This window comes from Macaca fascicularis, chromosome 1, assembly GCF_037993035.2.
Source record: "Macaca fascicularis isolate 582-1 chromosome 1, T2T-MFA8v1.1".
Classification (NCBI taxonomy): domain Eukaryota; kingdom Metazoa; phylum Chordata; class Mammalia; order Primates; family Cercopithecidae; genus Macaca; species Macaca fascicularis.
Window position 1 is genome coordinate 193,933,762 of NC_088375.1, and position 23,755 is coordinate 193,957,516.

Below are 23,755 nucleotides of genomic sequence, written 5' to 3' on the forward strand. Positions count from 1 at the left end.
TCAGGGTGGTGGCGTGCACCTGCAATCCCAGCTACTCGGGAGGCTGAGGCAGGAGAACTGCTAGAGCCTGGGAAGTGGAGGTTGCAGTGAGCTGAGATTGCACCACTGCACTCCAGCCTGGGTGACACAGCAAGACTCCATCTCAAAAAAAAAAAAAAAAAAAAAAAAAGAGAATGTATTACTTCAATCGCAGGATTTTTGAAATGATCTTGTGAAACCTTGATACCTTGTTGTAGCCACTGGCTGCAAACACAGACTCATCCAGTGTAGACACAGATCTTAGTCTATTCAAAATGCTCATTTAGGCCAGGTGCAGTGCCTCACACCTGCAATCCCAACACTTTGTGAGGCCGAGGAGGGAGGATTGCTTGAGGCTAGGAGTTTGAAACCAGCCTAGGCAACATAGCAAGACCCCATCTCTATTTTATAGACTTTTGTTTTTTAATGCTAAAACGAAAAAGCACCAGATTCAAACAGAGACAATTTCCATCCTTCCACAACGTGACTTAACTTCTTCACTTGTAACCATTGATCTGACTTTTATCACTGTGGGTTAGATTTGTCTGTTCTAGGACTTTGAATCAATGGAATCATACAGTACTTACTCTTTTTTTGGCTTTTTTCTCTCAATATCATGTTTGAGAAATCCATCTTTGTTGTTGTTTAAGGCTAAAGTTTATTTCTTTTTATTGTTAAATAGTATTCCATTGTATGGATATACCACAATTTCTTTATTCATTCACCTGTTGAACATTTGGGCTGTTTCTAGTTTGGGGCAATAATGAATAAAACTGCTACACACATGCTTGCACATATCTTTTTGTGGGCATATGCACCTGTTGCTATTGAATGAATAGTTGGAACTAGAAACACTGGGTCAGAGTAGGTATATGTTAACTTTAGAAACCTTTTTTTTTTTTTTTTTTTGAAGCAGGGTTTCATTCCCATTGCCCAGGTTGGAGTGCAGTGGTGCAATCACAGCTTACTGCAGCCCCAACTTTCCAGGCTGAAGTGATCTCCCCGCCTCAGCCTCCTGAGGAGCTGGGACTACAGGGACGCACCATCACACCTGGCTAATTTTTGTATTTTTTGCTGGAGACAGGGTTTCACCATGTTGCCCAGGCTAGTCTCCAACTCCTAGGCTCAAGTGATCTGCCCACCTCAGCTTTCCAAAGTGCTGGGATTACAGGTGTGAGCCACCGCAACTGGCCCATTTTTCCATTTTTAATAGCAAACAATAACTCATCCTGAAATTCCATCAAGAATCAAACTGTAGGCGGCTGGGTGTGGTGGCTCACACCTGTAATCCCAGCACTTTGAGGAGGCCAAGGTGGGCAGATCACTTGAGGTTAGAAGTTCAAGACTAGCCTGGCCAACATGGCCAAAACCTGACTCTACTAAAAATACAAAAATGAGCCAGGTATTTTGGTGCGTGCCTGTAATCCCAGCTACTTGAGAGGCTGAGGCAGGAGAATCCCTTGAACCTGGGAGGTGGAGGTTGCAGTGAGCTGAGATCATGCCACTGCACTCCAGCTGGGGCGACAGAGTGAGACTCCGTCTCAAACAAACAAACAAACAAACAAAACCCAAATACATACAGACACAGAAAGAAAACAAGATAGGATTTGTCACATGGAAGACTGGCAAACTGGGAAAAGCTTTATGACACCCAGTGCATTTGAGTGGGAACAGGAATAGGTGCTCTCACAGAATGTGGGAGGCTGTGTAGATCTATAACTCTTTGGAGGGAGTGTTGGTTACGGATGATGCCCACTGGCATGTAACAGAAAGCCAGACTTCATCAAATAGGGATTTATTAACTTTCAAAAAAAGATGCTAAGTCTAGAGACAGGCATCCCAGGCTAGTGCAGCCTCTCTGCGACATCACCAGGGTCTCAGGCCCCTCCACCATGCTTAGTACGAAGCTTTTACTCTCACATTTGCCTCATTGTGACCTCATCGTTACAAGATGACTGCTTTACCCCCAGCGTCGGGTTCACATTCCAGGCAAAAAGAAGGAAGTGGCGAGGAGAAAAATGTGGTGCCTCTATCAGGAAATCAATGCTTTCTCAGATGCCTCCAGCTGACTTTTATTGACATCTGAGTGTGTGGAACTGCATCCACCCCTAGATGCAAGGAGAGCTGTAGATTTTTTAGCTCAGCACATTGCCTATTTGAGTGAAATCAGATATTGGTTTACCTGATCTGGCCTCAGCTGACTATCTCTTCTCTTATGATTCTACTCTAACTTCTGTTCTTCAACCTCACTGACTTTCACAGGTACTGTTAGCATTTTACCCAGATCCTTTTAAGATCCCCTTTTCCTCCATGTTGTGTGTGCCCCCAACTTTGCTAAGCTTTTTCTCTTAACACTTAGTACTTAGTACCCAACACCTAGTACCTAGTACCTATGGCTCTTTGGATAGGGCCCTACTGGAGCCCACTTTGCCCAGAGGAAGTGCCTGAGAATTTACTTGAAAAAGCTCCCCGGGATGACCCTAGCCAGGTGTTGATGGGAGGAGAGTTTGAAAGTCTCAGCAACCTTGCCTTAGGTTGGAACAAACACTGAGGTGTAACTTATGTGCCAGCACTCCCCTTCCTACCCCACTCTACCTTACCCCGCTCCGCCCCTCCCCCGTAGGATCAGGCTGAGACTACCTTCCTCTGGATTTTGCATGAAATCACACGCTTGCTTGGTCTCCTCCTCTTCCCTGCCCTGCTTCTCCTACGCCCTTGCTGGTTATTCCCCACCCTACCCCTAAGGGAGCACTAATGAATCACTTATACAGGAATCCTCTCAGAGTCTGCTTCCGGATCCCCTGACCTAAAACACCAGCCAACTTGCAGTTTCTAGAGCATGCTAAGCACGTTCCTATCACAGGGCCTTTGCACGCTGCAGGAATACCTCCCCCCAGACACACGCACGGTTCACATCTGCACTTTGTGTCTTTGCTCAAATGCTACCTCATCAGTGAGTATTTTCTTTTTTCCCTTTTTTTTTTTTTAGACGAATCTTGATCTGTTGCCCAGGCTGGAGTGCAGTGATGCTATCCCGGTTCACTGCAACCTCCACCTCCTGGGTTCATGCGATTCTCCTGCCTCAGCCTCCTGAGTAGCTGGGATTACAGGTGTGTGCCACCATGCCCAGCTTATTTTTGTATTTTTAGTAGAGAAGGGGTTTCACCATGTTGCCCAGGCTGGTCCCAAACTCTTGACCTCATGATTCACCCGCCTCAGCCTCCCAAAGTGCTGGGATGATAGGCGTGAGCCACCACGTCCGGCCATCAGTGTGTATTTTCTTAACCACACTGCCTGAAATAGAACCACTCCATCAACTTCTATCCTTTACCCTGCTTAATTTCTCTATGCCATTTAGCATGGCTTAACAGTATTTAATACACAGTGTTTTGTTTATTGTCATTCTCTCTTACCATAAGGTAAGCTCAGAGGCCAGGAACTTCATCTTGTTTTATTTTCCTCTGTATCCCCCTCACTGGGATTGACTAATGCCTTCCAGAAGAAAGGCCTTGACTAGGTGTGGTGGCTCACACCTGTAATCCCAACACTTTGGGAGGCCCACCTAGGTGGGCGGATCACCTGAGGTCAGGAGTTTGAGACCAGCCTGACCAACATAGAGAAACCCTGTCTCTACTAAAAATACAAAATTAGCCGGGCATGGTGGCACATGCCTGTAATCCCAGCTACTCGGGAGGCTGAGGCAGGAGAATCGCTTGAACCCGGGAGGTGGAGGTTGCGGTGAGCTGAGATCATGCCACTGCTCTCCAGCCTGGGCTCAAAACTCTATCAAAAAAGTAAAAAAAAGAAAAAAGAAAAAAGAAAAGCCTCAGGTATATTTGCTGGTTGAATAAATTATTGAATATCTAAGGAGCTATGCAGACTTAGGTAGTAGACAGTGGGTTTTAGCTTTGAAGAAGGAAAACAGCTTTGTAGATTCCAGCATTTATTGATACACCAAAGCTGAGTCAGGAGCCCGAGGGAGCTCATGGTCTCAAGGAGGACCCAGACCCCACTCCATAGTGGCCTGTGCACTAGGCTATACAGACACAAAGGAAGAAACAATCACTTTTGCCTAGGAGAATCCAGGAAGGCTTCATGGAAGAGGCCATATTTGACATTAAAAAGGATCAGTTTCTCCGGAGGAGAAGGTGGGGTTGCAGTCCTGTTAGCAATAGCTTCTAGGAAGGCATAAAGTCCATGACCTGTCTGGTATGGACAAATTAAACAGTGCCTGAGGAGAGCCACAGGATACTGCAGGACAGAAAGCGGAGAGTCACCAGAGGACAGCCAAGGACCTTGAATACTGAGGTTTGTCCAGAGGGCAGTGGAGAGCCAAGTGCGGGGCTTAAGCTGGGAGAGGGGCAAAGGCAAGTAGGGTCAGAGCTGGGTTTTAGCAAATTACTCCTGATGGTGACATGGACGAGGTTGAGAGGGGAAAACCAGGGGCTGGGAGGTCGGTTGAGGTCTCCCTTGATGTCACCCGTCCAATTTCAGCTCCAGGTGCAGAGCTGAGATGTTGGCACCAGAGGGCACTCTGACCCAGAGCATGGCCCTCCTGCCATTCCCGGACTGCTCCCGCTGGGCATTCACATGGCCCTCTCAGAGACAGTTCACACCTCCAGCCCGGGTGCGACCTGTGGGCTCAGCACACAGGCCTTGGGAAATCTTGTACATTACGTCTTGTTATTTGACTTTGTCTTTCCATGTAATGGCTGAGACTGTGAGGTGCTGCTGGAGGTGCAGTGGGGAACAAATAGGCAAGATCCCTGCTGTCCTAGAGCATGTGGTCTAAGCCAGTGGTTCAAAGTGTGTTCCCCGGGCCAGGAGGCCTGGCATCTCCTGTGAATGTGTAGAAGCACACATTCTCAGGACCCACTGCAGACCTGCTGAATCAGACACTCTGGGGCCCGTGGCCAGCAATCTCTGTTCTAACAAGCCCCTGTGGTGATTCTGATGATGTCAAGGGTGAGAGTTGCTGGTCTAAGAAAGCACTGCACACTATAGCAAGTGCCTTCAAAGGACTGATCCAGCAAGCTGTGGAAAGGCACTGACTCAAGGGAGTCAAGGGCCAAGCACAGAAGGCTTCCTGGAGGCAGTGTCTAGGAGTCAACCAGATAAAAAAGGGAGAGAAAGTCATTCCAAAAAGACAGAACAGTCTGGGTGCAGTGGCTCACACCTGCAATCCCAGCACTTTGGAAGGCCAAGGTGGGAGGATCGCTTGAACCCAGAAGTTTGAGACCAGAATGGGCAACATGGCAAGGCCCTGACTCTTAAAAAAAAAAAAAAAAAAAAAAAAAAAAAAAAAATTTTTTTTTTTTTTTTTTTTAATTAGCCTGGCATGGTGGCTGGCATCTGTGGTCCCAGCTACTCTGGAGGCTCAGTTGGGAGGATTGCTTGAGCTCAGGAAGTTGAGGCTGCAGTGAATCATATTCTTGCCACTGCACTCCAACCTGGGCTAACAGAGTGAGATCCTGTCTCAATCAGTCAATCAAGCAGTTCAAAAAGAGAGAACTGCGCCAAGACCCAGAAGGAGAGCTTAGTCTCTTATTGAACTCCAGCTCGAAGGGGCCTGACACAGAGGGGCTCAGTGTTTGTCCCACAAAGTTCGCTCTTGTGACTTCTAAGTATGGTCTCACGTTTTCTTCTTTTTAGATTTTTTATTTGTTGTTTTTAGTTGACCTTAAATACTCTCCTATCCAAGAGGTCTCATGTTTTAAAAGATGTTGCTAGCCTGGGCAATCTAGTGAGACCCTGTCTCTATAAAAAACAAAAATTAAAAAAAAAAATTAGCTGGGCATGGTGGCTTGCACTTGTACACCAGATACTCAGAAGGCTGAGGTGGGAGGATTGCTTGAGCTCAGGAGGTCGAGGCTGCAGCCTGGGCAACAGAGCGAGACTCCATCCCTATTTGAAAAAAGACATCATCTTCCAAACAAGCTGCCTTAAATAATTAATCATTCACTTATTTCCTACTATTTATGAATCTATATATATATATATAGCTCCTATCAGAGTTTTTGATTAGCATGAGATGTTCAGACTCCCTCTTCTGCATTAATCATTATAGCAACTACCATTTGCGGAGGGCTGACTCTGGGCCAGCCTCCGTGCCAAGTGCTTTACATGTACTAGCTCATTCAATCACCACTAGAAACCTCTGAGTAGGGTCTTATCACCCCCATTTTACTTAGGAGAAAACCGACACTCAAAAGAGGTTAAGTCACTTGCTTAAAGGCACATGACTGACTGTGGTCTAACCCTGGCCCGTCTTCCTGTAGAGTGGACTTGATTCAAACGCTTCCCTGTTCCTTGGGAGTGATGGAGTTCCAGCCCGATAGAAAGATACCTGGCCTGTCAGCACATACAGTTTTATCCTAAGTAAATGCTTATGCATTCTTGTTATGCATTTAGAAGTCCTAATATAGTTCATGGTACCCATTCTATCTTGAGAATTCTCTAGGGTTCTGGGACTCCAGGTCAGAATCGCTAAGCTAGTCCAACCTTTTATCTCTCCTTTTGCCATACTCAATATACAGATAAGAATGTGGAAGCCCAAGGAGGGGCAGTGAAGTGGAGGCAGCCTTCCAGGAACCCCCTCAAAGGATCCCCTCATGTCATAAAACTAGGAAAGACCTTCCTCAGCCAGACACGGTGGCTCATGCCTATAATGCCAGCATTTTGGGAGGCCAAGACAAGAGGATTGCTTGAGCTCAGGAGTTCAAGACCAGCTTGAGCAACATAGTGAGACCCTGTTTCTACAAAAGATTTCTTCTTTTCTTTTCTTTTTTTTTAAACAAATTTCCAACACTTATTTTAAGTTCAGGGATACATGTGCAGCATGTGCAGATTTGTTATGTAGGTAAACGTGTGCCACAGTGGTTTGCTGCACAGATCATCCCATCACTCATGTATTAAGTCCAACATCCATTAGCTATTCTTCCCGATGCTCTCCCTTCTTCCACCTCCTACCCTCCGACAGGTCCTAGTGTGTGCTGTTGTCCCCCTACCATGTGTTTATGTGTTAACATAATTCAGTTCCCACTTGTAAGTGAGAACATACAGTATTTGGTTTGCTGTTTCTGCATTAGTTTGCTGAGGATAATGGCTTTGAGTTCCATCCATGTCCATGCAAAGGACATGATTTTATTATTTATTTATTTTTTTTTTGAGATGGAGTCTCACTTTTCGCCTAGGCTGGAGTGCAGTGGCATGATCTCAGCTCACTGCAACCTCTGCCTCCCAGGTTAAAGTGATTCTCCTGCCTCAGCCTCCCAAGTAGCTGGGATTACAGGAGCCTGCCACTACACCCAGCTAATTTCCCATATTTTTGGTAGTGACAGGGTTTCACCATATTGGCTAGGCTGGTCTCGAACTCCTGACTTTGTGATTTGCCTGCCTTGGCCTCCCAAAGTGCTGGGAGTACAGGCATGAGCCACCATACCCAGCTGATCTCATTCTTTTTTATGGCTGCATAGTATTCCACGGTTCTACAAAATTATTTTTTAAAAATTAGCTGGGTGTGGTGGCACACACCTGTAGTTCTAGTTACTTGGGAGGCTGAGGCAGCAGGATTGCTTGAACCCAGGAGGTAGAGGCTGCTATGAGCCATGATCACACCACTAAACTCCAGCCTAGGTGACAGAGCAAGACCCTGTCTCAAAAAAGAAAGAAAGAAAGAAAGAAAGAAAGAAAGAAAGAAAAAGAAAGAAAGAAAGAAAGAAAGAAAGAAAGAAAGAAAGAAAGAAAGAAAGAAAGAAAGAAAGAAAGAAAGAAAGAAAGAGAAAGAAAGAAAGAAAGGAAGGAAGGAAGGAAGGAAGGAAAAAAGAGAAAGAAAGGAAGGAAGGAAGGAAGGAAGGAAGGAAGGAAAAAAAGAGAAAGAAAGGAAGGAAGGAAGGAAGGAAGGAAGGAAGGAAGGAAGGAAGGAGCTCCTTGGTCCTTCTGTCATTTTCCCTATCTCCTCCCTTTATCCTCCCTCCTTACCTCACTCCCTGAATTCCTTCCTTCTCAAGCTTCTAGTGAGCCCCTGCTCTGTGCCAGGCCCCTGGTGCTGGGGACACAGGGTCGAACAAGAACTTCTTGCCATTCTTTCCATTTCTTCTGGGCTGTAGCACAGTGCCGCACATGCTACATTATTAAGTTATCTCCACCACAAACGCCGTTTCCACCAGATGCCATCAGTGGCAACACGATCTACAGTCTCACTCACTGGCGTTGCAGGATAGAATACAGCATAGCCCGCACCCACCTCCCTACCCCTCCATCCCTACCTACCTCTGCCCTCCTTCCTAAAAAGGGCAGACGCCATTTCCATTAGCCCTGTAGGGGGCACTGTCTGCCTCCTCCCTTTTTTAAAAGGGACCAGCTGGTAGACAGACTTTGTGTATCTGCCTTTTCTCCTTCATGCTTTCCTGCCATTGGTGACTCATGGCTAATCAATTTTCTCTCTTCCTTGTGCCAGTTTTATAGCCAGGCTTTGCCATCTGCCTGGTGGGCGAGTTGTGTTAGTCTGTGTTTGTGTTAATAAATTAGTTCGAGTAACATTATCTGTGCTGGCTCCTAGGAATACAGACAACAGTGAGCCCTGGTGTCTGCCCTAGGGAAGCTCACAGTATGGTGTGGGAAGGCGAGGTTGCTATTCCCGCACTCTGTGAAAAGGCTGCTGGATAGGGTAGCTTCATTGTTAAGCGTGGGCTTGCACTGCATTTAGGGCCTATTTACTACGCCCCAAAGAGCCCTGGGCAACCCAAGGGCCCCTTTGGCTCTCTTGGCTCTGAAAGGAAGTCAGGAGTCTTGGTGGGAAACCTTTAACAGCCAGAGGAGGGAAACGTGGCCCAGGAGAAAACCCTATTTGTTAGCAGTCTGGGAGTCATCTGTCCTTCCAGACTGAATTTTAGTAAGCATAACATCAATTAAAATAATTTTTTTTTTTTTTTTGACACAAAGTCTTGCTCTACTGCTCAGGCTGGAGTGCAGTCGTGGGAGCTTGGTTCACTGCAACTTCTGCCTCCCGGGTTCAAGCAATTCTGCCTCAGCCTCCTGAGTAGCTGGGATTACAGGCGTGCACCACCATGCCCAGCTAATTTTTGTATTTTTAGTAGAGATGGGGTTTCACCATGTTGGCCAGACTGGTCTCAAACTCCTGACCTCAAGTGATCTGCCTGCCTTGACCTTAAAATAATTTTGAATAAAGATGTTCTTTAACACTGTTACAAAAGTAGTAATGTGCTCAATGAAAAAATTTCAGTGATAGAGAAATAAAATGAATTTCAATCTTTGCCTTCAATCTATCTCACTGTCAGCACTTTAGTATGTTAATTTCCAGGTATACATAATACATATTATAATCATATAGATACATATGTGTATGTGTTTTTATATACAAATATATGTGGAAAGAGCTAGAGAGATTATTTTCTTTCTTTTTTTTATTTTTTGAGACAGAGTTTCACTCTTTTCACCCAGGCTGGAGTCCAATGGCGTGATCTCAGCTCACTGCAACCTCCACCTCCCAGGTTCAAACCATTCTCATTCCTCAGCCTCCCGAGTAGCTGGGATTACAGGCGTGTGCCACCATGCCCAGCTAATTTTTGTATTTTTAGTACAGATGGGGTTTTGCCATGTTGGCCAGGCTGGTCTTAGAACTCCTGACCTCAGGTGATCTACCCCCCTTGGCCTCCCAAAGTGCTGGGATTACAGGCATGAGCCATTGCGCCTGGCCAATAGATAATTTTCAAAATATAAGTAAAAATATAATGAAATATTAGGCTGGGAGTGGTGGCTCACACCTGTAATCCCAGTACTTTGGGAGGCTGAGATGGGTGGATCACCTGAGGTCAGGAGTTTGAGACCAGCCTAGCCAACATAGTGAAATGCCATCAAACCCCGTCTCTGCTAAAAATACAAAAAATAAGCTGGGCATGGTATTGGGCGTCTGTAATCCCAGCTACTTGGGAGCCTGAGGCATGAGAATCACTTGAACCTGGGAGATGGAGGTTGCAGTGAGCCGAGATCGTGCCACTACACTCCACCCTGGGGGTTAGAGCAAGACTTTGTCTCAAAATATATACATATATATATATATATATATGTATGTATGTGTAATAATAAACATATAAAAATACCTGTTATAACATGTTATCTATATAATAATACATCTTATAGATATATAATATATGTTATTCAAATTGCTTTGTCTTCCAAACAGAGCACTAAGACGGGCACATCTTTCCACATTGGCAGGTGTAGATGGATATCCCTCATTCTTTTTATCAGCTGTATAGTATGGACATACCATGAAGTACCCAATTCTCTGGTGATACACATGCGATTCCTGTCTTTTGTTATTATAAACAATGATGCAAAGAACCCCTATATATTTATCTTTGCTCACTTTTGCCATTATTTCAATAAAATAAATTCTCAAAGGTGGAATGGATTTGATCAAAGGGCACATGAATATAAAGTTCTGATGAAATAGATGAATTTCTTTCCAAAAATAATGTTGAAATTTGCATTTGCCCCAGGACTGATGAGAGACCAACTGACACTCTCCCCAGCACTGGGTGCCTTTTGATTTTTGCAGAGTCTGATACATACATGAAATATATTATTCCATTGTTGTTTTCATTTGGATTTCTGTAGAGTCAAACATCTCTTCCTGAGTTGATTGGCCATTTGAATGTCATCTTCTATAAAGTGTATTTTCCCATGTCATTTGTCTATTTTTCTTTTCTTTTTTTGAGACAGTCTCACTCTATTGCCCAGGCTGGAGTGCAGTGGTGTGATCTTGGCTTACTGCAACTTCCTCCTCCCAGGGTCAAGCGATTCCCCTGCCTCAGCCTCCCAAGCAGCTGGAACTACAGGCGCCCACCACCATGCCTGGCTAATTTTTGTATTTTTGGTAGAGACAGGGTTTCACCATGTTGCCTATGCTGGTCTTGAACTACTGACCTCTATTGATCTGCCTGCCTAGGCCTCTGTAAGTGTTGGGATTACAGGTGTGAGCCACCACGCTGGTCGTATTTTTCTTACTCATGGTTTTCTTCCTTCCTTTGTACTTTTTAAATTTTTAAATATAATTAATTATTATTATTATTATTATTATTTTGAGGCAGAGTCTCACCCTGTTGCCCAGCCTGGAGTACAATGGCGCGATCTCGGCTCACTGCAACCTCCACCTCCCAGGTCAAGTGATTCTCCTGCCTCACCCTTCCAAGTAGCTGCGGTCACAGATGCATGCCACCACACCCGGCTAATTTTTTGTATCTTCAGTAGAGACAAGGTTTCACCATATTGGCCAGGCTGGTCTCGAACTCCTGACCTTGTGATCTGCGTGCCTTGGCCTCCCAAAGTGCTGGGATTACAAGCGTCAGCAACTGTTCCTGGCCTGTACTTTTTTTTTTTTTAAGTTGATTTGTAGGAAGTCTTTGCATATCATCTGCCATGTGGAAAGCAAATCAATACTTTTTATAGTTTAGTGTTTGTCATTTGCCTTGCATATGTTTTTTCCCCCTACATAAGTTTTAAAATATTTATGTAGTAAGATCTGTCCATCTTCTTTTTTTTTTTTTTTTTTTTGAGATGGAGTTTCACTCGTGTTGCCCAGACTAGAGTGTAATGGCGCGATCTCTGCTCACTGCAACTTCCGCCTCCCTGGTTCAAGGGATTCTCCTGCCTGCCTCAGCCTCCTGAGTAGCTGGGATGACAGGCATGTACCACCACACCCGGCTAATTTTTGTATTTTTAGTAGAAACAGGGTTTCTCCATGTTGGTCAGGCTGGTCTCGAACTCCCGAACTCAGGTGATCCACTAGCCTCAGCCTCCCAAAGTGCTGGGATTACAGACGTGAGCTACCACGCCCAGCCTGACCATCTTTTCCTTGAAAACTTCTGGGATTTGTGTCATATTTTAGAAAGATTTTCTCCACTCCATGATTAGGAAAACATTCTCTGATATTTTCTTCTAGCATGTTTATGGTTTTGTTTTTTACCTATGCATACTTAATCCATCTGGAATTTATTTCAGTGCATGCAGTAAGTTAGAGATTCAGTTGGGCTTTTTTCCAGAAGGCTCATCAACATGTAGTTTCCTCCTACATATGTGAAATGCCACCCTTATCGTACACCAGATTTTCTTATGTGTTTAGGTCTATTTGTGAATTCAATTCCACTCTACTTCTTTGTCTTCAGTTTCTGAGCTAACACGCTTTAATTATTGTAACTTTTAAGATGCTCACACTCTTTTCCAAACCTTTCTTACTATAATAGCAACAAATCTCCTGAGAAGCTGCACACCCTTTCTTTGGCTCTGTTAATGTCTCTACAATGAGGTCAAACCGTCTCCTCAAGGTGACTGTAAATCTTTCTGCCCACTTTCCTTTGTTTATTCCACACTGAGCACCTGCTCTGTGTCTTGGCTGTGTGGGATCTGCAGAGACAGAGGGAGCAACACAGACGCAGACCCAGCTTTACATGCTGACTTCAGTGATTAACCCTCAAGGCCACCGTAATTTCCATGATGACAAGTTCAGGGACACTTCACTGTTGCTCCCAGGGACTCTCCTGGAAACCATGCCCAGATCTCATTGCTTTCGGATGCCCTCGAGCCATGGCTCAGCCAAGGCCAGTGGTAACAGAGCCAAAAGAAGTTAAATTTTAAATAAACCTGACTTCCTCTCCAACATTGTTAGAGAAACCCTGATCCAGTTCATTCTGTTCCCATTAGATAAGAAAAAGCCAAAAAAGATGCAGTCATTGGGAACTGTGGTATGCTGTGAGCTTTTGGAAATAGACCTCTTTCTTTCTCTCTCTTTCTTTCTTTCTTTCTTTCTTTCTTTCTTTCTTTCTTTCTTTCTTTCTTTCTTTCTTTCTTTCTCTTTCTTTCTTTCTTTCTTTCTTTCTTTCTTTCTTTCTTTCTTTCATCTTTCTTTCATCTTTCTTTCTTTCTCTTTCTCTTTCATCTTCTTTCTTTCTTTCTTTCTTTCTTTCTTTCTTTCTTTCTTTCTTTCTTTCTTTCTTTCTTTCTTTCTTTCTGTCCTTTGTTTTTTTCTGGAAGGGAAGAAAATGGAAGAAAGACTCTGAGAAGCTAACTTATCTGGAAATGGTCTTTGAAGCTCAGCAGTGAGAAGACAGCATGGAATGGGTCTGGTCCTGTGACCTTGAGCACGTCATTGAACGTCTCTGGGCCCCATTTCACAAACATGCAGGTGCAACAAACAGGCGCTGTGCCAGAAGCTTTATTTACGTACAGTCTTATTGGATCCTCAGAACATTCTTATGAGGTAGAATCATTATTCCCCGGTTTACGCACAAGAATACCAAGATTCAAAAGGGAAATAGACAGTATGCCCGAGGCCACTTATTTGGAAGGAGCAGAGCCAGCACAGGGTGCTTCTCTGTGTTACTGGGCAGAGTAGCGGGGGTGGGGTGGGGCGGGGTTCCTCATCCCTGCCAGGAATCAGGACTCACGATGAAGCTACAGCCATTAAGACAGCATGGTATCCACACAGGGACAGACACGTTAACCCCTGAGAAAGAGTAGAGAGACCAGAATCAGTTCCACATATATATGGTATGTATATGCGGCAGGGGCGGCACATCACAGTGAAGAAAGGGAGGATGGGCCAATAAACAGAGCTGGAAAAATTACTTCACAGCATAAACAAAGATCCGCACTAGTTGGTTAAGGACCTAAATTTCAGAAATAAAACTTTAAAACTCTTAGTAGAAAATATAAGTGGTGTGCCTGTGGTCCCAGCAACTCGGGAGGCTGAGGTGGGAGGATCACCTGAGCCCAGGGAGGTTGAGGCTACAGTGAGCCACGATCGTACCACTGCACTCTAGTCTAGGGGACACAGCAAGTCCCTTAAAAAAACAAAGCAAAACAAAACTTCTACAATTCAGTAAGAAAGAAAAGTGGACACAAAAGGTATAAGCAGGCGTTTTTTGTTTGTTTTTTGTTTTGAGACAGAGTTTCGCTCTTGTTGCCCAGGCTGGAGTGCAATGGCATGATCTCGGCTCACCGCAACCTCCATCTCTGGGGTTCAAGTGATTCTCCTGCCTCAACCTCCCGAGTAGCTGGGATTACAGACATGTGCCACCACGCCTGGCTAAGTTTTTGTATTTTTAGTAGAGACGGAGTTTCTTCATGTTGGTCAGGCTGATCTCGAGCTCCCGACCTCAGTGATCTGCCTCCCTCAGCCTCCCAAAGTACTGGGATTACAGGTGTCAGCCACCGCGCCCAGCCGAGCAGGCATTTAAGAGAAGAAGAAACACATACAGCCAGTAAGTTTAAAGAGATGTCAAACATTGTTAGTGATCAGGAAAACGCAAACCGAGGCTCAGTGAAACACCATTTTACATCCCTTCAATTTGCAACAGTTTAAAGTTTGATAATATGGAGTGTTGGAAGGATGTAGAGCTCCAGGATCTCTTGCATGTTGCTGGTGGGAATTTAAATTGGTGATACCATTATGGAAAAGTCTGGCATAGTCTTCTAAAACCAAACATTCTTATAGCTTATGACCCAGCAGTTTTACCCTAGCTACGCTGTCCATGCAGTAAAACTGGAAACCACCGGGGATTCGTTGCATTTGCTCATAATTATTAATTCCCTCTTCACCTTGCTAGGCCTCTTTGTTGGAAAAAGACCTTTTCCTAGCAGAGCTGCAGCTGACTCTTGGCCTTACAGAATAAGAACTAGAAATAAATGTTTGGTACAATAAGCCATTGAAGTATTGGGGTTGTTTTTTTTCTATAGGAAGGGATGAAAACACACCCTATGGCAAATGCGATGGGAGAGTGATGAATAGACCTTGATACGCTCATGTATGGTACACAATAGACAGCAATCAAGATGAATGAACTACAGAGACATGCCTCAGATATGAATTAATCTTGCCAATCTGATAGTAAGCAAGAAAAGTAGATCTCAAAAGATTATAGGCCAGGCACAGTGGCTCATGCCTGTAATCCCAGCACTTGGGAGGCTGAGGTGGGCGGATCACAAGGTGAGGAGTTGGAGACCAGCCTGGACAACATAGTGAAGCCCCATCTCTACTAAAAATACGAAAAATTAGCCAGGCACGGTGGTGGGCACCTGTAATCCCAGCTACTCGGGAGGCTGAGGCAGGAGAATTGCTCGAATCTGGGAGGCGGAGGTTCCAGTGAGCCAAGATCGTGCCACTGCACTCCAGCCTGGGCGACAGAGAAAGACTGTGTCTCTGACAAAAAAAAAAAAAAAAAAAAGAAAGATTATATTATTTCGTGAAGTTAAAAATGACTAACATTAAAAATACTATTTTGAGCCTTCGAGCAACAGCAACACAAGATGGTAGTCAATTTATGAAAACAGAATATGCAGCTATAACAACAGAATATGGACCTAAATACTCCACAGCACCTCCCTTTGTAAGGCTTGTAACAAAAATTAATAAGAATGGAGTTAGTAGTTCTAATGGAGTGGTGGACCAAGAACCTTATTAGTGCTAGCAAAATGACAGAATCCATGTAACATCAAAGTTATCCTGCAAGAGCTTCAGTGTCTAATGAAGTCTAGTGAAAACATGAAATTCCCTCAGCTGCCTGAAGGACAGCATTACAGCAATTATCCAAAAGAAAAACCACAGGCCCTTTTCCTTCGAGCCCCTGAAGTTTGCTTTAAACGGCTTCATTTTCCACAGTAGTAAATTTTCTAGATACATCTTGTAGACCTCAAAGTACAGGAAAAGAAGCTCATTCAAAGGAAATTTATCTTAAGATACTGTAAATGATACTAATTTTTGTCCATTTGAAACATGTAAGTTGTGCTATAATCAAAAATGTACTCTTAAGGAATATATATCCTTGCAAGAAATTATAACAAGGAAAATGAGAATGGTTAGCGCAGGACCCAGGCTGATGGGGACCTGGCGCCAGGGAAGGAAGGCTGACTCATCCATGAAGCACCATAGGCACCGTGCCTAGGGCCCACAATACTTTTAGGGGTCCATAAGAATGTGTTTTTTGTTTTGTTTTGTTGTGTTTTTTGAGACAGAGTCTCACTCTGTTGCCCAGTTTGGAGTGCAGTCATGTTATCTTAGCTCACTGCAACCTCCACCTCCCAGTTCAAGCGATTCTCGTGCCTCAGCCTCCTGCGTAGCTGGAACTATAGGCATACGCCACCATGCCTGACTAATTTTTAATTTTTGTATTTTTTGTAAAGACGGGGGCCTTGCTGTGTTGCCCAGGCTGGTCTTGAACTCCTGAGCTCATGATCCACCCGCCTCAGCCTCCCAAAGTGCTGGGATTACAGAAGTGAGCCACCGCCCCTGGCCGTTATTATTATCTTTTTAATCAAAAGAAACTAATGAACTTTTTAGGTCAAAGAAAATGTTTTACTATATAACAACATATTCTTTATTACCAATGCAATCATAAAATATACGTATACATATATATTTTTGTACACGTGTGCTATACATATATTTTTTGTGCACGTGTATATGTGTGTTTAGGAAGAGGCCCACAAAAGCAAAATGTCCAGGATCCATGCTGCCCGGATGCATGTACAGTTATTTGAACCTAGAAAGTCAAGGTACTAGCTTTGGTTTGGGGTGAGATGTTACATTATTATTATTTGTTTGTTTTTGAGAAGTGGTCTTGCTCTGTCCCCCAGGCTGGAGAGCAGTGGCACAATCATGGCTCACTGCAGCCTTAACCTCCCAGGCTCAAGCTATCTGGGTCTACAGGCCTGTGACACTACACCCAGCTAATTTTTTCTATTTTTTGTAGAGGTGAGGATCTCTCTGTGTTGCCTGGGCTGGTCTCAAACTCCTCAAGCGATCCTCCCACCTTGGTGTCCCAAAGTCCTGGAATTATAGGCATGAGCCACTACCAGGCCTGGCCTCTTTTTTTTCTTTTCTTTTTTCTTTTTCTTTTTCAGAGACAAAGTGTTTCTAGAGACAGGGTCTCACTTTGTCACCCAGGCTGGAGTGCATTGGCACGACCACAGCTCACTTCAGCCTCGAACTTCTGGGTTTGAACAATCCTTCCATCTGGGCCTCACAAGCAGCCAGGAATATAGGCTCATGCCAACACACCCAACTAATTTGTTTTTATTTTTTGTAGAGACAGGGTCTCCGTATGTTGCCCAGGCTGGTCCTGAACTCCTGGGCTCAAGCCATCCTCCAGCCTCAGCCTCCTAAAGTGTCAGGCTTACAGGCATGAGCCACCATGCTGGCCCTGGACCTGTTATGAACGTGCCATTGCCCAGGTGCGATGACTCATGCCTGTAATCCCAGCACTTTGGGAGGTCGAGGCAGGTGGATCACTTGAGGTCAGGAGCTTGAGAACAGCCTGGCCAACACAGTGAAACCCCATCTCTACTAAAAATACAAAAAAAAAAAATTAGCCAGGCATGGTGGCGTGCGCCTGTAATCCCAGCTACTCGGGAGGCTGAGGCAGGAGAATCACTTGAACCCAGGAGGCAGAGGTTGCAGTGAGCTGAGATCGCACCACTGCACTCCAGCCTGGGTGACATAGTAAAAGACTCTGTCTCAAAAAAGAAGAATATGCCATAAACCAAGAATTATAATCATCTAATTTCATGGGCCTGGGATCCCCTTGAAAAACAATTAGCAAAGATATTAAATGTTGAATTTGTAAATACTTCCAAATAAAATCTTTTCAAAAGTTTTATTTAGAGATCTGAGCTTCCTTCTGTGCACATCATTTTTTAGATTTTGTGTTTGAAACAGCTACACAAAATTCCTGAGCAAAATTTTAAAATGAAATTGAAATTTTAATGAAAGACTCTAACAGTACTTGCTTTTCTGGCGTGAATGAATGAAAATTGCTCGAAATGATGTAAGTGGACTTTGAACTCAATTGAACTTTGTTGTGTCAAGTATTTCGAAATTCTCACCATTTCAGAGAACCAAGCTGTGCAGCCAGAGTGAGTAGGGAAGAGACACAGCAGTTGTTGGCCGAGCACTGTGGAGAGTCTGTGGGCCAGCACCAGCACCCAGCAACTGTCAGTGGCCACAGATGCATGTGGCCCGTGTGCAGCAGCCAGCTCGGACAGGTGGCATCATGGATGAGGTGTTCTCCAAGGAGCTGGACCAGTGGATCAAGCAGCTGAACCAGTGAAAGTAGCTATCCAAGTCCCAGGTCAAGAGCCTCTGCAAGGAGGCTAAAGAAATCCCAACAGAAGAATCCAATGCGCAAGAGGTTTGGTGTCCAGTCACTGTCTCTGGAGATAAGTGTGCGCAATTTCATGATCTCATGGAACTGTTTAGAAAATTACCAGATGGCCAGGCGCAATGGCTCATGCCTGTAATCCTAGCGCTTTGGGAGGCTGAGGCGGGTGGATCGTTTGAGATCAGAGTTGGAGACCAGCCTGGCTAACTCGGTGAAATCCTGTCTCTACAAAAATACAAAAAATTAGCCGGGCGAGGTGGCGGGCGCCTGTAGTCCCAGCTACTCGGGAGGCTGAGGCAGGAGAATGGCGTGAACCCGGGAGGCGGAGCTTGCAGTGAGCTGAGATCGTGCCACTGCCTGGGCGACGAGCGAGACTCTGTCTCAAAAAAAAAAAAAAAAAAAAAAAAAAAAATAGCTTCCCAGCTACTCAGGAGGCTGAGGCAGGTGAATCACTTGAACTGGGAGGCGGAGGTTGCAGTGAGCCTAGAGCGTGCCACTGCACTCCACCCTGGGTGATGGAGTGACACTCCGTCTCAAAAAAAAAAAAAAAAGAAAGAAAGAAAGAAAGAAAAGTAAAAAGAAAATTATCAGATACAGGCTGGACGTGATGGCTCACACCTGTAATCCTAGCACTTTCAGAGGCCAAGGCAGGTGAATTGCTTGAGCCCTGGAGTTGGAGACCAGCCTGGGCAATATAGCGAGACCCTGTCTCAAAAAAAAAATAATAGAAAATTACCAGACACAAATTACTTGTTTACAGGAGATTATATTGACAGAGTATATCATTTAATTGAAATAGTTATGTTGCTCCTAGCCCTTAAGGTTTCTTACCGTGAATGCTTCACCATTCTTCCAAGGGACCATGAGAGCAGGCAGATCACACAAGTTTATTGTTCCTATGATGAGTGTTTAAGAAAATATTGAAATGTTTATAAATATTTTACAGATTTTTTTTTTCAAAGACTGGGTCACCCAGATTGGAGTGCAATGGCACAGACCTGGCTCACTGCAGCTTCAATCTCCCTGGCCCAAGTGAGCCTCCTACTTCAGCCTCCCAGGTAGCTTGGACTACAGGCATGCACCACCATGCCCAGCTAATTTTTTGTATTTTTTTGTAGAGTTGAGTTTTTCACCATGTTGCTTAGGCTGGTCTTGAACTCCTGGGCATAAGTGATCCACCTGCCTTGGTCTCCCAAAGCGCTGGGATTACAGGCATGAGCCACCGTGTCCGGCCTTTACAGGCCATCTTCCTCTCACTGCCTAGGTGGATGGGCAGCTCTTCAGTCTCCATGGTGGACTGTCACCATCTGGAGATACACTGCATCACATCAGAACACTGAATTGCCTACAGAAAATTCCCCCGTGAGAGTCCAGTGGGTGACTTGCTGTACTCAGATCCAGATGACCATGGTGACTGGGGTGTATTTCTTTGAGGAACTGGATACAACTTTTTGCAAGATACTTCTGAGACATTTAATCGTGCCAATGGCCTCAGGTTGGTGTCTAGAGCTCACCAACTGGTGACGGTGGGACATAACTGGTGTCATGACTGGAATGTAGTAGCTATCTTCAGTACTCCAAACTATTGCTATCATTGTGGTAACCACACTGCAATCATGGAACTTGGTAACACTCTAAAATATTCATTTTTGCAGTTTGACCCAGCACCTCACGGAGGCAAGTCACATGTTACTCATTGTACCCCAGATTACTTCCTGTAATGAAATTTTAAGCTGAGCGTGGTGGCTCACACCTGTAATCTCAGCACTTTGGGCGGCCAAGGTGGGAGAATCACCTGAGGTTAGCAGTTCGAGACCAGCCTGGGCAACAAGGGGCCCCATCTCTACTAAAAATATAAAAATTAGCTGGGCATGGTGACATGCGTCTGTAATCGTAGCTACTGGGGAGGCTGAGGCAGGATAATCGCTTGAACCCAGGAGGTGGAGGTTGCAGTGAGCTGAGATCCTGCCATTGTACTCCAGCCTGGGAGACAAGACCAAAAATCCATCTCAAAAAGAAAAAAGAAAAGGAAAAGGAAAAGGAATTTTAAATTTGAACAGGATTGCCGTGAATTGTATATTGACTTAATGGAAATGGGAACTGCAACAGTAACTCCAAAGTGTAAGAAAATAGTTAACATTCAAATAATTTGTTTTCACATGGACCAAAAGCTGTGCCATATAAAAATACAAAGCTTTTTATCACCAAGCCGTGATCACTTTAGAATGAACCAGTTCATTTTGTGCTGGAGCAACATGGTGTTTGCAGTTACTTTTGCTTTCTTTGAGAGACCGCACATAATAAGATGTAAATTCACTTTGTGAATACAATGTAACTTCCATCTAGCTATAGCTTTACTCAGCATGACTGTACATAGGGGTAGCAGAAAACAATCACTGGATCTTAATGAAATTTAAAAAAATAAATGCCAAGCCCTCCTCTCTACTTGAGAGTTTTGAAACCGTTCTGTTTATTTTTCAGGGATACCGTTTAATTTAATTATGACTTGCCTGTGCTCAGTTTGTCCCCTTCTCAAATCTCAGCCCCATGTTATTCTTCGTTATTGTCAGAACCTGGTGAGTAGTTTTGAACAGAGCTGTTTTTGCCCCTTCCTGTAAAATGATGTTTTATTGCACAAGAGCACTGCAGAGTTTTTCATAATAAACTTGCAAACTCAGAAAAAAATACTCATGAAGCTCTTATTTGCAGTGTTTGTTATTAAAGCAGTCACCCTAAAGACTGTAACCAGCAGGGACAGATCCAGGTTTTGTGAAAGCCTGAGGTTTATATAATTTTTTTTTTTTTTGTGTGTGTGTGTGTGTGTGTGTGTGTGTGTGTGTGTGTGTGGTAAGGAGGGCTCCTTATGAAAAAGACTGCAAAATTATAAGTACAAAATTAGGTACTACAGGAGATTGCATTACTGGACCCAATACTTCACCCCTTGTTTTGTCTACATTTTTGCCACATGACTTTGCAGTTTGGGCCACTAAAGAGTATATTTCTTGACTCTGGCCTTGGCTATGTAACTTGCTTTGGCCAATGGAATTGAGTGGAAGTAACAGCATGTTACTTCTGAGTCTGGGTCTTGCTTCCTTGTACCTTGTCATCAACATGAGGGCATTCACTGGTTAGCACAGTGGTCCCAGGAGGAAGATGAGGGGCACAGGGAGCAAAGCCATCCAGCTGACCCAGCCTAGATAGCCTAGCTCCCAACTGCTGTGGCCTAAAGCGGCAGCATTGCATTCCAGCTGATCTGCAGATCTGTGCCAATAAATGCTTGTGAGCCGCTGAGTTTGGGGGCCGTATGTTACACGGCAGTGCTGTACCAGTAACTAACAAATGCAGGTATAAACAGGAAGGTTTCTTTGTAATGGGAAAATAAATCACAGCAGATAAGATTTCAGCAGCTGACAAATAGTTCAAAAGTGACAGAATCCAGAAAAGTACATACATTTTTATTAATTGCCTGTCTGACATACCTCTGTAATATCCTATATGTTGGCTACATTTTCTTTGGTTGCTTCTCCAATATAACAACTTTTAACTTTTAATTTTTTTTTTTTGTAATTTTGTGTTTCTACAGAGAGGAGGGAGAGAGGATTCTCTCTTTCTTCTGGCATGGTTTGTTGAAAAATACTTTTAAATTGGTAATTTAGTAAAGTTTCTTCTAGCATCATAACAGGCTTTGGGTCATGTTGTTTCAATTTTTAAGATTGTTGCCAAAGTTGTGAAAACCTCTGTCAAGTTTCTTTCAGGACGTTTTCAATTTTCTTGTGTAACAACTAATTGTAAATCTTTTAATTGATTCTCATTATCCTGTTTGTCATCAATGTCCTTTTGAAGTGGTATATTATAAATTTTATGCTTTCTTAGTTCAGTAATGTGCGTCAACTCAGCAAAAAATTAACTATTTTTTCCATTGTGTCCATGATCTGCTTCTTATTATTATTTATTATTATTATTATTATTTTGAGACAGAGTTTTGCTCTTGTTGACCTGGCTGGAGCGCAATGGTGCTATCTTGGCTCACCACAACCTCCGTTCCCACGTTCAAGCAATTCTCCTGCCTCAGATTCCTGAGTAGCTGGGATTACAGGCATGCGCCACCACGCTCAGCTAATTTTGTATTTTTAGTAGAGATGGGGTTTCCCCATATTAGTCAGGTTGGTCTCCAACTCCTGAGCTCAGGTGATCTACCAGCCTCGGCCTCCCAAAGTGCTGGGATTACAGGTATGAGCCACCGCGCCTGGCCTATTTTTATTATTTTTAGACAGGGTCTCACTTTGCCACCCAGGCTGGAGTGCAGTGGCACCATCATAGCTCACTGTAACCTCTAACTCCTGGGGTCAAGTGATCCTTCTGCCTCAGCCCCCAGAGTAGCTAGCTGGGACTGCAGGTGCATGCCACCATGCCTGGCTAATTCTTATTTTTTATTGTTTTTGAGAGGGAGTCTTTATGCCATATCTTATGGGCTAGAAATAAATGTATTTAAAAATAAAATAAAGGAGTTGAGGGTCCTTGCTACGTTGCACAGGCTGGTCTCGAACTCCTGGGCTCAAGTGATCCTCTCACCTTGGCCTCCCAAAGTGCTAAGCTTACAGGCATGAGCCACTGTACCCAGCTATTCCTTTTTAGTAATTGGATTACCAAAGACTCCAGAAGGCTATTCATACCTGCTTTGCAAATGTATCTTTTCCTCCTACTGAGTTACTGCTTTTGGAATGATCTGAAATTCTTTTGTTACCATTTTCTTCTGTTACCATTTTCTTCCATCGATTTTCTATTGATTCCTACTGGCTTCATTGTTCATTTTTATGGCCTTTATTTTATGCTCTATTAAGCTTTAAATATTTTATGTCAGCTATTTAATATATAAATTTAAGGATAACAAAAGGAAATGTGTAATTTCTTAACTGTTTTATTGGAAATCAGATGTCTGTCCTTCAGAGAGGCCTTGACCACTCAAATTGTGGAGCTCTTCCCAGCATTTTTCAACCCTTGGTTTGACTTTCTTTTCCTTTATAGCAGTTGATCTGAGGTCAAATTATGTACTCACGTGTTTGTTGTCTGTCTCCTCCAGTTATAAGCTGAGGAATTAGCTCCTTGAGCCCTAGAACATTGACAGATAAATAGATATTTGTACAGTCAATGAATGAATGAGTTCCCTAAGTGACAACCAGTGTCCACACTGTGATTTCTGTCCAGCTGCTTGACCCACTTCTAGGACTGGTAAGAGTCAGTGACTGCTGAGAATCCACTGTGCCCCAAACCCTACTAAAACTCCCCACCCCCATCTCCTTTGTACTAAACTGGGTCTCCATTTGTAACATCTTTTCCATTAAAAAAAATAAAAGTGTGGCCTGGAGTGGTGATCCCAGCAATTTGGGAGGCCAAGGTGGGAGGATCACAGGAGCCCAGGAGTTTGAGATCAGACTGGGCAACATAGTGAGACCCTGTCTCTAAATAAATAAATAAATAAAAATTAAAAAGGGACAGACTCAGCCTTTTTTGATATATTATGCGAGTTATTTCTCTCTCAACCCAAAGTCTCTGTTCAACCT

General features: G+C 43.9%; 2 pseudogenes; both read left to right on the forward strand.

The window, feature by feature from the left end:
* Positions 1-12,624: 12,624 nt before the first annotated feature.
* Positions 12,625-15,700, forward strand: LOC141410079 (ubiquitin-conjugating enzyme E2 variant 1-like; annotated as a pseudogene).
* Positions 15,701-17,925: 2,225 nt separating this feature from the next.
* Positions 17,926-20,631, forward strand: LOC135968794 (serine/threonine-protein phosphatase 2A catalytic subunit alpha isoform-like; annotated as a pseudogene).
* Positions 20,632-23,755: the final 3,124 nt, after the last annotated feature.